This window comes from Myxine glutinosa, chromosome 4 (assembly GCF_964187855.1).
Source record: "Myxine glutinosa chromosome 4, kmMyxGlut1.1, whole genome shotgun sequence".
Classification (NCBI taxonomy): domain Eukaryota; kingdom Metazoa; phylum Chordata; class Myxini; order Myxiniformes; family Myxinidae; genus Myxine; species Myxine glutinosa.
The window spans coordinates 110,923,931-110,939,635 of NC_136264.1; the positions used below are offsets into that span (position 1 = coordinate 110,923,931).

General features: G+C 44.6%; 1 protein-coding gene across 2 annotated transcripts in view; it reads left to right on the top strand.

Annotated features, from left to right (window-relative positions):
- Positions 1–15,705, top strand: part of LOC137425078 (E3 ubiquitin-protein ligase MARCHF8) — a 216,728-nt gene that overhangs the window by 16,564 nt on the left and 184,459 nt on the right. The gene's annotated exons all lie outside the window — the stretch shown is intronic.

The window sequence follows — 15,705 nt, forward strand, 5'->3', positions numbered from 1 at the left end:
GTGTGTGTGTGTGTGTGTGAGTGATATATTGTCGCTTTATTTTTTTAAGCCATCTGTAATCTGGCCTTTTAGCTGGGCCAGCAGGATAGTCTTCAGGTGCGCACACTCACCTCTAATCTGTGTAGCCTGGGTTCAAATCCTGACCCAGCTATAAACTGTCATCCTGGTGTTTCACAGGCAATGTGTGTGCAGTCCATCGGATGGACATTAAACGGAGTGTCCTGTCTGCCAGCATTCGTTGGTGGACATTAAAAATCCTACGGTGTCCTTCACGGCGAATAGGCGAGCTATCGCCGGCATCCTGGGCCAAATTTCAAGTTCCTGCTCTAACTTAAAGGGGGCACTGCATCAGTGGCACTGCCAGGCCCCTGCAAGAACGGATGCTAACCAACAGCTACGTGCTGCTTACGAACGATGACGGCGTGCCCTTTAACGTCACACAGTGTACGAGTGATATCCAGACTCAGCTCTTCAGACGGCTGTGACTCCATTAATATCTGAAGGAGTTTGTGCACTTTCTCACACAAAACAACAACTCGTTCAACAAGCAGCCAGGGAGTATAAGGTGGCTGGGGTTGTTCGGGATGTCACGACACAGACAAACGTCGGCCACCGTACATACAGCACACTCCATTTTTATTTATTTATTATTATTATTATTATTATTATTATTTTTATTTTTTTTTGTATACATAATCGAGGCTCGTGAAAGAGCTAACATCTACCACACAAACAAATCAAACAGACAAAGAGCCAAAGTATATAAAAAGGGGAGCGGTAGACAAGATGGGGAGAGAAGGGGAAGCACATAAACAACATTTGTGAGGGACATCGGGAATGTGTGGGAGGGAGAGGGCTTGGGGGGAGGCGGCGTGGGAAGGGGGGGGGGGGGTGGGAGAAGTATAAACACAAGGACACCAAGGACTTCCAGGAAATAAGTTGGTATTTCAAAAAAGTGTATCTGGGGTGAATTAGCGGGGGTAGAAAAGATCAAGGTTTTGGATGGGGGAAGATAAGAGCTGGTGGTGAACAGCTGTTTTAAAGACCTGGAGGGTGGAGTGGGATTGAAGGGAGTGGGGGAGTTTGTTCCAGAGGCGGGAGACAAGAGGAATGAAGGAGTGAAGGTGAGCAGAAAGTCTTGATTTTGGCAGTTTAACCATAAGAGGGTTGCAGGCAGATCTTGTGCGACCTTTAGGAGTATTTGGGGGTCACAGCCCAGAGAGAGCTGGAGGAGCAAGGCCGGAGAGGATTCGGTAGAAGACGGAAAGACCACCTACCTGCCTGCGGTGAGTGAGTGAGAGGCCCTCAGAGGTAGCTTCATCACGGGAGATTCCAATGATTCTGAACGCTTTGGTTTCAACAGCGTGAAGACGAGCTAGGTGTGAGGCAGGAGCACCAGCCCAGAGGGGAGAGCAGTACTCCATTGAGCTGCGGATGAAAGCCTTGTATGTGGTGAGGAGCTCAGGTGTGCCAAGGAAGGACTTCGCACGACGGAGGATGCCCAGTCATTTAAAGTACTCCATGTTGGTGCTTTGTGTTGAGCTGACTGTGCCAGTAGTCGTAGTGTAGCGTCACATGCAGGGTAGCGTCACATGCAGGGTAGTGTCTGTCGTTCCTGCTCTAACCACGGCAGACAAGAGGGAAACGTGAAGCTTATGACGTGTAGGATTTCATTGATACGCTCCCTCTGTCAGCAGTGTCTGTAAAATAGTCCACACTGCTCATGACATCACTGTTTATTGGACAAATCCTTCTTCTCTTATCCTGCAAAGTATCGAGTTTCCAAACTGCACATACATTTCCATGAACATGAGCATCGGGCCATTTCCTCTATTACGCTGATGATGACTGTCTGACACATATAATGGTTTCAGTGTAAATGGGAAACAGATTGTTCGATTTGAATGCTGTTTTTATGCCAAAAAATCCATTTCAGCTTGGCGATTTGCCTTGAACACTTGGAGAGGATGAAATGGAAAGCAGTTTTACTTGGATCAATTATTACTTCTCAACGTGGATGGACGTTATGTTTTCACCCCTGTCTGTCTGTTTGTTTGTTTGTTTGTTTGTTTGTTTGTGAACAGTCTCCCAAGGGAGCAGTCTCCCTTGACATATCACGTGCCTTCGATACGGTCTGGCACCCCGCTCTGCTCACCAAACTCTCCTCTTTTGGTATCCATGGAAATCTCCACGCATGGCTGGCCGACTTCCTCTCCAGTCGTAGTCAACGTGTGGCCCTGAATGGGTTTCTCTCATCTCCTCTTCCTGTTCAGGCTGGAGTTCCCCAAGGCAGTGTTCTGGGCCTGTGCTTTTTCTGGTCTTCATCAATGATCTCTCTGACTCTCTTGAAAATCCTCTCTATCTCTTTGCTGATGACTCCACTCTCTGTCGCTCCATTCTTCATCCCTCAGATCGGCAGTCTGCAGCCTCCTCACTCTCTGCAGACCTGGACAAAATCACAGACTGGGCAAACAAGTGGAACATGTCTTTCAATCCTGACAAATCTCACACTCTTACGATGTCTCTCCGAAAACACCGACTGGACAACCCTCCCATCCACTTTCTGAATAATCCTCTCCAAGAAGTTCTGTCACTCAAGCTTTTGGGTGTCACTATCTGCCATGATCTTTCCTGGGAAAACCACATTTCAAATCTGGCCTCCAAAGCCAGTCGCCGACTGGGCATCCTCCGTCGTGCGAAGTCCTTCCTTGGCTCACCTGAGCTCCTCACCACATACAAGGCTTTCATCCGCAGCTCAATGGAATACTGCTCTCCCCTCTGGGCTGGTGCTCCTGCCTTACACCTAGCTCGTCTTCACGCTGTTGAAACCAAAGCGTTCAGATTCATTGGAATCTCCCGCGATGAAGCTAACTCCAAGGGCCTCTCACTCACTCACCGCAGGTAGGTTGGTGGTGTTTCTGTCTTCTACCGACTCCTCTCTGGCCTTGCCCCCCCCAGCTCTCTCTGGGCTCTGTCCCCCAAATATTCCTACAGGTCGCACAAGATCTGCCTGCAACCCTCTTATGGTTAAAATGCCAAAATCAAGACTCTCTGCACACCTTCACTCCTTCATTCCTCTTTTCTCCCGCCTCTGGAACAAACTCCCTCACTCTCTTCAATCCCACTCCACCCTCCAAGTCTTTAAAACAGCTGTTCACCACCATCTCTTATCTTCCCCCATCCAAAGCCTCGATCTTTTCTACCCCTGCTAATTTCACCCCAATTCCACTTTTTTGAAATACCAACTTCTGTCCAGGAAGTCCTTGGTGTCCTTGTGCTTTATACTTCTCCCTCCCCCCCCCCCCTTCCCATGCCTCCTCCCCCCGGGCCCTCTCCCTTCCACACATCTCCCTGCTCTCGGATGTTGGGTTTGTGTGCTTCCCCTTCTCTCCCCATCTTGTCTTCCGCTCCCTCTTTTTGGGTATTTTGTTTGTCTGGTTGATTTGTTTGTGAAGTAAATAAAATGTTAGCTCTTTCACGAGCCTCGATTCAGTATACAAAAAAGAAAAAAAAAAGAAAAAAAAAACGAAAGAAGATGTCTCAAAATGTTGTGGACGGATTCGGACGAAATTTGGCAGAGATGTAGCGTATGTGACAAGGACAAAATGATTACATTTAGGTGTAGATCCGGATTCGGATCCGGCTACTGGAATTTTTATCGTGATTCTTCACCATTGGGAGATCGGGCCAAAACCGACATATAGCAGGATATCTCAAAAAGTTGTGGACGGATTCGGACGAAACTTGGTAGAGAGGTTGTGTGTGTGACAAGGACAAAATGATTACATTTTGGTGAAGATCCGGAATCGGATCCGGCTACTAGAATTTTTATTGTGATTCTTCACCATTGGGAGATACGGCCAAAACCGACATATAGCAGGATATCTCAAAACGTTGTGGACAGATTTGGACGAAACTTGGTGGAGAGGTTGTGTGTGTGACAAGGACAAAATGCTTACATTTTGGTGAAGATCCGGATTCGGATCCGGCTACTAGAATTTTTATCGTGATTCTTCACCATTGGGAGATACGGCCAAAACCGACATATAGCAGGATATCTCAAAACGTTGTGGACAGATTTGGACGAAACTTGGTGGAGAGGTTGTGTGTGTGACAAGGACAAAATGATTACATTTTGGTGAAGATCGACATCCGGCTACTATAATTTTTAAGTGATTCTTCACTATTGGGAGATCGGGCCAAAAACGATACACAGCAGGATATCTCAAAAAGTTGGAGACCGATTTGGATGAAACTTGGTGGACAGGTTGGGTGTCTGACAAGGACTAATCAATTAGATTTTGGTGAAGATCCAGATCCAGCTACTATAATTTTCTAAGTGATTGTTCACCATTGAGAGATCGGGCGAAAAGCGATATACAACATATTTTTAAAAGTTTCAGACAAGTTATGACTAAACTTAGTGGATGAGTCGGTTAGGTGACAAGAACAAGCCGTTTCGATTTTGGTTGAGGTCTGAATCCAAATTCAGCCTATCAGTGGGATACAAACCATAAACTGTTCAGCGTGGCGGAGGTATGCGCACTACCGAGTGTCGTTCTAGTTTGTTTTTATTTTTTGAAAACTTTAACGATATACAATATTATGAAGTTGATGTCACTAGCATTAGTAATGTGACGCAAAAACAAAACAAAACAAAAAACCTGCTTTGGGAAAACAACTTCGGCTTTAGCCTGTGTACTCAAGCTTGCAACGATATGTACACGCTGACTCACATATGCATGTATACATACGCACTTTGCCCACTGTTCTAAACTTTATTTGAAGAAGAAAATTAGAAGGCAATTTAAAAAGAAGGCAATTGCACAATAAGACAAGAGCGTTTAACAATGCAGAGCCTCACCCGGGCATTTGTTTCGGCGACCACTTTCATACAACATGCCATGGAGTGTGACTCACTTACCAAGTGCATTCAGAAAGTGTTCAGACCCCTTCACTTTTTTCACATTTTGTTATGTTGCAGCCTTATGCTGAAATCGTTCAAATTCATTTTTTCCCTCATCAATCTACACTCAATACCCCATAATGACAAAGAGAAAACAGGATTTTAGAAAGTTTTGCAAATTTATTAAAAAGAAACAACTGAAATATCACATTGGCATAAGTATTCAGACCCTTTGCTATGACACTTGAAATTTAGCTCAGGTGCCTCCCATTTCTCTTGATCATCTTTGAGATGTTTCTACACCTTGATTGGAGTCCACCTGTGGTAAATTCAATTGATTGGACATGATTTGGAAAGGCACACACCTGTCTATATGAGGTCTCACAGCTGACAATGCATATCAGAGCAAAAACCAAGTCATGAGGTCGAAGGAGCTGCCTGCAGAGCTCAGAAACAGGATTGTGTCGAGGCACAGATCTGGGGAAGCCTACAAAAAAAATCTCCACTGCATTGAAGGTTCCCAAGAGCACAGTGGCCTCCATAATTCTTAAATGGAAGAGGTTTGGAACAACCAGGACTCTTCCTAGAGCTGGCCGCCCGGCCAAACTGAGCAATCGGCGGAGAAGGGCCTTGGTAAGAGAGGTGACCAAGAACCCGATGGTCACTCTGGCCGAGCTCCAGAGATCCTGTGTGGAGATGGGAAAAACTTCCAGAAGGACAACCATCACTGAAACACTTCACCGATCTGGGCTTTATGGCAGAGTGGCCAGACGGAAGCCTCTCCTCAGTGAAAGCCACATGAAAGCCCGCTTGGAGTTTGCAAAAAAACACCTAAAGAACTCTCAGACTGTGAGAAACAAGATTCTGTGGTCTGATGAAACCAACATTGAACTGTTTGGCTTCCGTCTGGCCACTCTGCCATAAAGCCCAGATCGGTGGAGTGTTGCAGTGATAGTTGTCCTTCTGGAAGTTTCTCCCATCTCCACACAGGATCTCTGGAGCTCAGCCAGAGTGACCATCGGGTTCCTGGTCACCTCTCTTACCAAGGCCCTTCTCCGCCGATTGCTCAGTTTGGCCGGGCGGCCAGCTCTCAGAAGAGTCCTGGTTGTTCCAAACTTCTTCCATTTAAGAATTATGGAGGCCACAGTGCTCTTGGGAACCTTCATTGCAGCAGAAATTTTTTTGTAGGCTTACCCAGATCTGTGCGTCGACACAATCCTGTCTCTGAGCTCTGCAGGCAGTTCCTTCGACCTCATGGCTTGGTTTTTGCTCTGATATGCATTGTCAGCTGTGAGACCTCATATAGACAGGTGCGTGCCTTTCCAAATCATGTCCAATCAATTGAATTTACCACAGGTGGACTCCAATCAAGGTGTAGAAACATCTCAAAGATGATCAAGAGAAATGGGAGGCACCTGAGCTAAATTTCAAGTGTCATAGCAAAGGGTCTGAATACTTATTAGTGTAGCAGCATAGCAAACCTGTTGTGCATTTTGTGATACAAGCACCAAATTTGGCACAAATGTACATTAATATGTTGCGAACATTTTCAGATATTGGGCCACTTGAAATTCCGTAATTTTTTTTTTCAAATTTTTTCAAATTTCGTAATTTCAAATTTTTCGGGTGACACCGTCACAATTTCGGTCTTCGAGGCCGGCCGATATAGTGGGGCGGCTTAGCCCAAATATTCAAAAGAATTGTGCATTTTGTGATACAAGCACCAAATTTGGCACAAATGTACATTAATATGTTGCGAACATTGTGTGGTCAGCAATGAAGACGAGAGTCTGAATTACATGTATGCAAAAGACCTTGTGAACCAGTGAAGCAAATACACGGGTAAGCATGAATTAAATCTAGGGCATGATATAATTTCCATGATGTTTACCTCTACACTCAATGGTGGAAGGAGGTAATGTTTTGATCCCAGCTTGTCTGTATGTCTGTTTGTCTGTTAGTCCACAAAATTCCAGACAAAGCTTGTAGTAGTGGTAGTTGTAGTGGTAGTGGTGATAACAGAAATTGTTATATAGAACTGAACTTATATTATTATTATATGCAGAAAATAATTTCATTTCTATATGCCCTGCAGTGGACAGGTTAATTGGTTTATGCACTGAAGGGGTCACCCTGGTGTGCACTGCTGTGTTCTGCCTCACTGAGTTGTTCAGGTATGATGTACTCAGCACAAGCTTCCGGTCGGCCCGGAGGTGGGGGTGCGGGGCCTGTCACGGAACGTCAAAACAAACGGCCTGCCGGGGCCGCCCAAAAGTCGGGCGTGAGGGGCGCGTCCACTAATGGAATGCCTCTCGCTTCCCAGATCGAGGGCCACGTGGTCAGGAGAACCTCGTCCCTTCCGGTCACACTTTGCCTATCGGCCGGCCTCGAAGACCGAAATTGTGACGGTGTCACCCGAAAAATTTGAAATTACGAAATTTGAAAAAATTTGAAAAAAAAAATTACGGAATTTCAAGTGGCCCAATATCTGAAAATGTTCGCAACATATTAATGTACATTTGTGCCAAATTTGGTGCTTGTATCACAAAATGCACAATTCTTTTGAATATTTGGGCTAAGCCGCCCCACTATATGTCAATGTGATATTTCAGTTTTTTCTTTTTAATAAATTTGCTAAACTTTCTAAAATCCTGTTTTCTCTTTGCCATGGGGTATTGAGTGTAGAATAACGAGGGAAAAAATGAATTTAAACGATTTCAGCATAAGGCTGCAACATAACAAAATGTGAAAAAGTGAAGGGGTCTGAATACTTTCTGAATGCACTGTATATACTAAAAATTCCTTTTTTCATAATTTGGAGTATTGTCGTGTCGCTGGTGATTAAGATCAGCCGAGACGAACAGCCAAACCAGCTTTAACTCTGAGGCGCCTCCCAAATTGTGGTTATTTCACGTGCGCAGGATGAAGGGATGCGAGGCATTTATCTGAACGAAAAACACTGGTTTATTCCTGAACCCACAAAACGTGCAAAAACCACAATAAATTCAACAACAATGATTTAATGAAAATAAAGCAATGACAAAATAAATGTTGAAGTGAAATAAATCCTACTTTGAGGGACCCTCCGCACAGTCTCAAATACGGACACACACACATATAATATAAAATAAAATGTCCCTTTTTAGTGCCGGCACTTAGCTCTGCGTCCCACATGGTTCTTTTGGTGAGATCAGCAGTGCAAGGTGGCTCGGAGCCGCTTGCCCGGGGACCTCGGCAAAAAAATGGTGACGTGCAACGCTGCGCGTCAAAGGGGATGAGGCAGATCGTGAAGATGGCCCTCTCGTTTTCTCCATCTCCTTGTCCTTGGAATGGACAGTGCGACCTTCAGCTCCCTGGCAAAGCACCACTGCCAAAACTTTCTCAAAATCTTCATACAATTGTCAGCACCAAGCTCAAAAGATGGTGAAGCCTTCTGCTTTGAGCAGAGAAAGACGCGCTCTTTCTCTTTTCTCTCTGGAGCCAATCAGGTTGTTTCCCTCCCATTTCGTCCCGCCCACGTCCCTTGGGGCGTGGTCTGACGGCCTTTCTGACCGCCCCCCTGAACCCTGATTCTCCGCCTCCCGTGGGCGGGGCTTTCGCCTATTAGATCTATTGGGGCGGGGATTAGTCTGACCGGTTCATCCTTGCTTGTAGTTGGCGGTTGTTATTGTTTGAGGGTGTTTTACATGGCTGGCAATGGCAGCAAAAACGTTAGGGCAAGATTACAGAGGGTAAGCACGCATTAGGAAAAATTATCCTTAAACCCTACCACTAACTAGAATGCACTCAGTTGAGAGCATTCATCCGCCAGGTGAACAGTTTACGTTTTGTATCCCATAGTAGACCAGAAAATCACAATACAGAATCACATTTAATCAAAATCATTCATCCACAACTTTTTGAGATATCCTGCTATGTATCGTTTTGGCCTTATCTCCCAATGGTGAAGAATCACTTAAAAAATTCTACTAGCTGGATCTGGATTCGGATTTTTTTTTTTTTTTTTTTTTTTTGTATACTGAATCGAGGCTCGTGAGAGAGCTAACATTTATTTCACAAACAAATCAACCAGACAAACAAAATATATAAAAAGAGGGAGCGGAAGACAAGATGGGGAGAGAAGGGGAAGCACACAAACACAACATTTGAGAGCAGGGAGAAGTGTGGGAGGGAGAGGGCTTGGAGGGAGGAGGCGTGGGAAAGGGGGGGGGGGGGGGGGGAGAGGTATAAAACACAAGGACCGAAATTAGCGGGGGTAGTTAAGATCAAGGTTTTGGATGGGGGAAGATAAGAGATGGTGGTGAACAGCTGTTTTAAAGACCTGGAGGGTGGAGTGGGATTGAAGAGAGTGAGGGAGTTTGTTCCAGAGGTGGGAGAAAAGAGGAATGAAGGAGTGAAGGTGAGCAGAGAGTCTTGATTTTGGCAGTTTAACCATAAGAGGGTTGCAGGCAGATCTTGTGCGACCTGTAGGAATATTTGGGGGACAGAGCCCAGAGAGAGCTGGGGGGGCAAGGCCAGAGAGGAGTCGGTAGAAGACGGAAAGACCACCAACCTGCCTGCGGTGAGTGAGTGAAAGGCCCTCGGAGTTAGCTTCATCGCGGGAGATTCCAATGATTCTGAACGCTTTGGTTTCAACAGCGTGAAGACGAGCTAGGTGTAAGGCAGGAGCACCAGACCAGAGGGGAGAGCAGTATTCCATATAGTCTAGTAGGAAGACTAGGTCCCTCTGCACCCCCCGGAGATATACTTCTAATCAGTGTTTCTAGATTGGAAAAAATGTGTAGAAAATGACTAGCTATGGCCCCAAGCTGAAAAAATGTCCCACATACCATTTTTATGCAAATTACTGCTGCAAATTTTATGCAAAATTATGCAAATTTTATGCACATTTTTGATGAGGAGTAGAGTTGAGGGGTCTTTGAGGGCTTCATCGAGGTGCTCTCGGTTGCAAGACTGGGTCATTCTGAGAAGCACAGCAGGGTCAGAGATCATGATGTTCTCCTCCTCAGTGAATCTCTCCATCAACAGCCTCTCCATTGCCTCACACACTGTTTTGAGGCAAAAGAGGGACTTTGCGTAGGCCTTTCCACTGAGAACACCTTTGAGAGATCCACTTGTTACTAGTTGTGCCTCAAAGAGAATCTCTGCATATCCAGAACCACGCATCTTGTGTCCAGTGAGCATCCCGATGTAGTTCATGGATGTGTGGAAGGGTCCAATCGTTACTACATGACTAGCAAATTCATTTGGCCAGCGCCAGATGATGGGAAGGGCTTTCATGCAGACACCCAGATCAAATGTATTCAGGACCCATCTCTGACCCACCTCAGCAGTTGCTGCCTCGGAACGCTTCAGTAGCTCACGAACAACTGCGTTGTCTGTGATCGGTTGGTGGATAGGCGTGCAGTAGTCGACTGTTGATTTGCTGGGTGGGGGAGAACCAGTTGCAGAGGTGAAACCCCCTAGCCCAGGCACAGGCTGCAGGCCATTGCCATGCCATGCAGGCACCAGGCACAGACCGATCACAGACAACGCAGTTGTTCGTGAGCTACTGAAGCGTTCCGAGGCAGCAACTGCTGAGGTGGGTCAGAGATGGGTCCTGAATACATTTGATCTGGGTGTCTGCATGAAAGCCCTTCCCATCATCTGGCGCTGGCCAAATGAATTTGCTAGTCATGTAGTAACGATTGGACCCTTCCACACATCCATGAACTACATCGGGATGCTCACTGGACACAAGATGCGTGGTTCTGGATATGCAGAGATTCTCTTTGAGGCACAACTAGTAACAAGTGGATCTCTCAAAGGTGTTCTCAGTGGAAAGGCCTACGCAAAGTCCCTCTTTTGCCTCAAAACAGTGTGTGAGGCAATGGAGAGGCTGTTGATGGAGAGATTCACTGAGGAGGAGAACATCATGATCTCTGACCCTGCTGTGCTTCTCAGAATGACCCAGTCTTGCAACCGAGAGCACCTCGATGAAGCCCTCAAAGACCCCTCAACTCTACTCCTCATCAAAAATTTGCATAAAATTTGCATAATTTTGCATAAAATTTGCAGCAGTAATTTGCATAAAAATGGTATGTGGGACATTTTTTCAGCTTGGGGCCATAGCTAGTCATTTTCTACACATTTTTTCCAATCTAGAAACACTGATTAGAAGTATATCTCCGGGGGGTGCAGGGGGACCTAGTCTTCCTACTAGACTAATAGAGCTGCGGATGAGAGCAGGGATCTTCACCTAAATTGAATTGATTCTTCCTTGTCGCATGCACAACCTTTCCACCATGTTTCGTCCAAATCCGTCCATAATTTTTTGAGATATCCTGTTGTATGTTGGTTTTAGCCCTATCACTCAATGGTGAAGAATCACTTTAAAAAATTTAATATTTCTCATATCCGAATACATATTCAGATCTTCACTAAAATCGAATGGAATTGCCCTTGTCACTGGCAAGGCTTATAGTCGGTGGTTTACCGTTGCTTTCCCATCAGTAGTTGGGGAAGAAATTTTGAATTTGGGCGTGGCGCCGTTGATAACTCGCCTACTCTTCGCAAAATGCACCATCGCAAAATGCACATTAATGTCCACCAACTAATTCCGGCAGGCGTGGCGCCAAGTTTAACATCCATCCGAGAGACTACACACGCATTGGTGAATCACCTGGCCTGTCAAACACCAGGTGTACAAATTATACCTGGGTTGGGATTCAAAACCAGGCTAAACCCCTTAGAGGTGAGTGTGCATACCTTGAGGCCATCCTCCCATCCCTTAAATGGCTTAGAATGCATGATTATAAATTACAATCTATTAATATGTGCTTAAATTAGACTTTAAAATGTTGTGTTAAATTGGACAAATTTGTCGAACTTTGCCTAAATTCCGGTTTGGGGTTGCTCCATGTGTATTTTGGTTCACGAGTTATCAAGTGACCACTATATTCGTCATGGGTGTGTGTCTGTGTGTCTGTCTGTCCGCAGCATAACTACCCGATGATATCATCCGATCTTGATGAAACTTGGGTGGGAGGTTGATATTATGATCTAGTTGTGTCCTGCCTAGAGTGGGCGTATTGCACCCATTGTGGGCGGAGCCACGCCCGAAAAAGATGTCTTTTTAGAGGGTAATCGAGTTCAAGCTACATCTTCTCCGAGGGGTTTGGTGGAATCTGACAGGGGTTTCGGTATTTGGTTAGGCCAATGTCATGTGTCCAGCCCCACGGAGCTCGATTTTTCATTTTCGCCCCAAGGTCAAGGTCACAAGGTCACGAAATTGATAAAAGTCGATTTTTGATGGTTTTATTACATTGTTCGCTTCCTGATAGGGTGAAATGTCTGACATGATCTTATATTATCACATACATCATGAAATACAAGTTTTCCAACAAATTTCAGAATCCTCAACCTTTGAAGGTCACAAAGGTCAAAGTTTCAAAGTTGTCGGAATCGAACCGAATTTTCGGTATTGTGTAGCTAACTAACCTCATAACAGATAAATACATTCCTATTTATATATTTTCAATGTCGGTTTTGACCAGTCCAGTCGGTTCCAGTTATTTTTTTTAATCCTTTGACAAGATTCGGGTCTGTATGGGAGCGCTCCTTCAATTAGGAATATTGTTTTATCGTGTTTTCTTTGTTACCAGCATTTCTTTCATTAAACCTGTTTATTTGTTCATTTTAATTCCGTCTCGGTTTGAGTTAATCATCACAGGTGTGTAGACCGCCAGTGGACCTGTAAAGGCAAGCTTTTCGTCTTCCCCCAACGCATATTCTCTGCTATATTTTGACAACCCCTCGGAGTGTTAAGCTCGTTTGGTCCTCCGTCTCACCCTGCGGTGTTCACCAGAGGGTAGTCGCACGACAATATTATTGGTACCTTTTTAGAAGTTGTGAGAAATAATTAGATTTCAAGCAGGTGATTCTCCTTTACTTTGGAATTGAACTCACCTGTGGTGAGTTGCAGTGTTGCCTGGTGTTGCTAATTTCCACCAGCTAAGCCTGGTGTTGGCTTAGCGGTTAGGGTGCCGGCTTGGGATCCTAGGATCCTGGGTTCGAATCCCGGTCGATCGCTGAATTAACGCCAGGGGGGTTGACTCAGCCTGTCATCCTTCCGAGGTCGGCAAATTGAGTACCAGCTTTCTGGGATGAATGATCACGGTGTGTACCCCGATTTAGAATAGGTACACCGTATCCCTGTGCATCGTAAGAGCGTGACCAAGGGTTGGCGTCAGGAAGGGCATCCGGCCACAAAAACATTGCCTCAAACAGGGAACCATGATTGTCATGGGGCCCGCAAGGCTAACCCCCGCTCTAGTGGGGAAAAATGGCCTTAAAACGATCATTCATTCATTTCATTCAATGTCGGTTTTGAACTTTGTCATTGAATACCGCTCGCTCGTGAACCATCGTCGTCTCCCGACTTGTCCATGTTTACTTCCGACACAGAAGATGGGTGGAGGTTATGTTTTCACGTCTGTCTGTCTGTCTGTCGGTCTGTTTGTTTGTGAACAGGATATCTCAAAAAGTTGTGGACAGATTCGGACGAAATTTTGTGGAGGGGTTGGGTATGTGACAAGGACGAAATGATTAGATTTCGGTGGAGATCCAGTAATGTTTGAAATGATTCTTCACCATCCAGAGATGGGGCTAAAAATGATATATAGCACGATATTTGTGGATGACGATTTGTGGATGTGTGATGATGATAAAAAGTTGTGGATGACTTGTGACAAAACTAGGTGGATGAGTTGGTTAGGTGACAAGCCGATTTTGGTTCAGGTCCGAATCCAGATCCGGCCTATCAGCAGGGTACAAAACGTAAACTGTTCAGCCCAGGAGAGGTATGCGCTCCACTGAGTGCCATCCTCGGTTTGTCTTTGTTTTTGTTTGTGTTTTCATCCAACATCCCGTGTTAAATCATACCTTGTTGTGCTGTATTGTAAAATTTGTTTTTGTGGAGCTCAGGCCTGCTCCTAGGATAGCCGGTTAGCAAAATCTGTATCGTTTTTGAGGTTTTTGTCATTCCGCTGCTTTTTTCCGAAAGTTTGGTCCTTTCTGTCTCCAACATTACTCTATTACCCTTCCTCGCATAAAACAACTATAAAGTAGAATTTGACGTATATGCGTTAATGAATATTCTTCTGCCCACGTTTTCTATGTCAATCCACTGTTACGTTTGATCTCAATTAAAGGTCACATGAAAATTAAATGTCTGGAGAAAGTGAGAGAGTGGAGAGTGGGGAAGGGGGGAGAAGGGAGGAGGAGAGAGAGGTCGTGAGGGTGGGAGGGGGGGAGGGAGAGATAAGGGAGAAGTAGAAACCGAATGAGAAATAGAACATCAGGTGCTTCTAACTTGAGTTGTGGTCTGCAAAATGATTTTCAAAGGACATATCTACTTTGACCTGTTCAATTTGAATTGGGATTGGTTCACCCCATCCCCAAGCCCATCTCCTTCCAAATTTCCAATTTTTCCTTCCTGAGAATTTGCTTCTGTATTAATCTTGTCCAACCCATACATCCTCTCCTACCCCTCATTCCTCCCCAGATCCCTTATTCATCATGTCTTCATCTATTTGTCCCTCGTTTCTGTTGTTTGTGTTTCACCTTTCTCTCTCCCTCTGCTGTTCCTTTTGTTCAGTTGCATCATTATCCATTCAGTGTTCCAGTTCTTCTATGAGTATTGAGTTTGTATCCAAACAAAGAAAGAAAACTAGATGGTATTCAAAGAATACTTACCCTGTGCAGTCAACTTGGTGTGAGCCAACTCTTCTGTTTTTGAACGTTTCTTTTTTTTTTATCCAATATGGCTGCCAGACCACGTGAGCGATGACAAATTTATATTCTCTAAATAATTGTTGCATAGATCATGCTCAATAAATTTCAAACTGATCAGACGAAGCGTTGTCCCTGTCGAAGTATGACGTTATAATTATGGCACCAATGACGTCATCGTTAACAACACCTATTCCCCATAGAGTTATTTACATTGAGGCATGTTTCAATTTTTTCCATAGAGTGGTTTTGGAGATATAGAGGTGCAACGTTGTTTGGTTTTTCCAAAATGGCGCCTGTAACACATGACCTATGACGTCATGATTATCATTAAAATATTCTAAAGGAGGAGACGCTCCTATGGTGAAAATTTTGTGTCGATCAGACCAACAGTTGCTGAAATTTTAAAAATAATGATCGGATGGATAAGTGTTGTATTTGTCGAATTCTGACGTCATAACGAAGGCACCGATGACATCATTAACATATCTTATTCCCCATGGGGAGTAGTTGACAATGAGCCAGGTCTCAATTTTTTCCATGGAGTGGTTTCAGAGATAGAAGTGTGAAGTTTTTCCAAGATGGCGCTTGTACCACGTGACCTATGACGTCATAATCATTGAAATATTCTACAGGAGGAGTCCCTCCTATGGTGAAAATTTCGTGTCAATCAGACCAAGAATTGCAGAGAAAAAAATTAATACTGATCGAATCAAGCATTGTACTTGTCGAATTATGACGTCATAATTAAAGTACCGATGACATCATCATTAAGATATCTTATTCCCCAAGCGGAGTACTTGACAATGAGCCATGTTTCAGTTTTTTTCCATGGAGCGGTTTCAGAGATATCGAGGTGCAATCTTCTTTCGATTTTCCAAGATGGCGCCTGTACCACGTGACATATGACGTCATAATTATCATTTTAAAAATCCCACCGGAGGAGCCGCTCATATTTTGAAAATTTCGTGCCAATTGGACTAACAGTTGCAGAGGAAATTTTTTTTTTTCATACTGATCAGATCAAG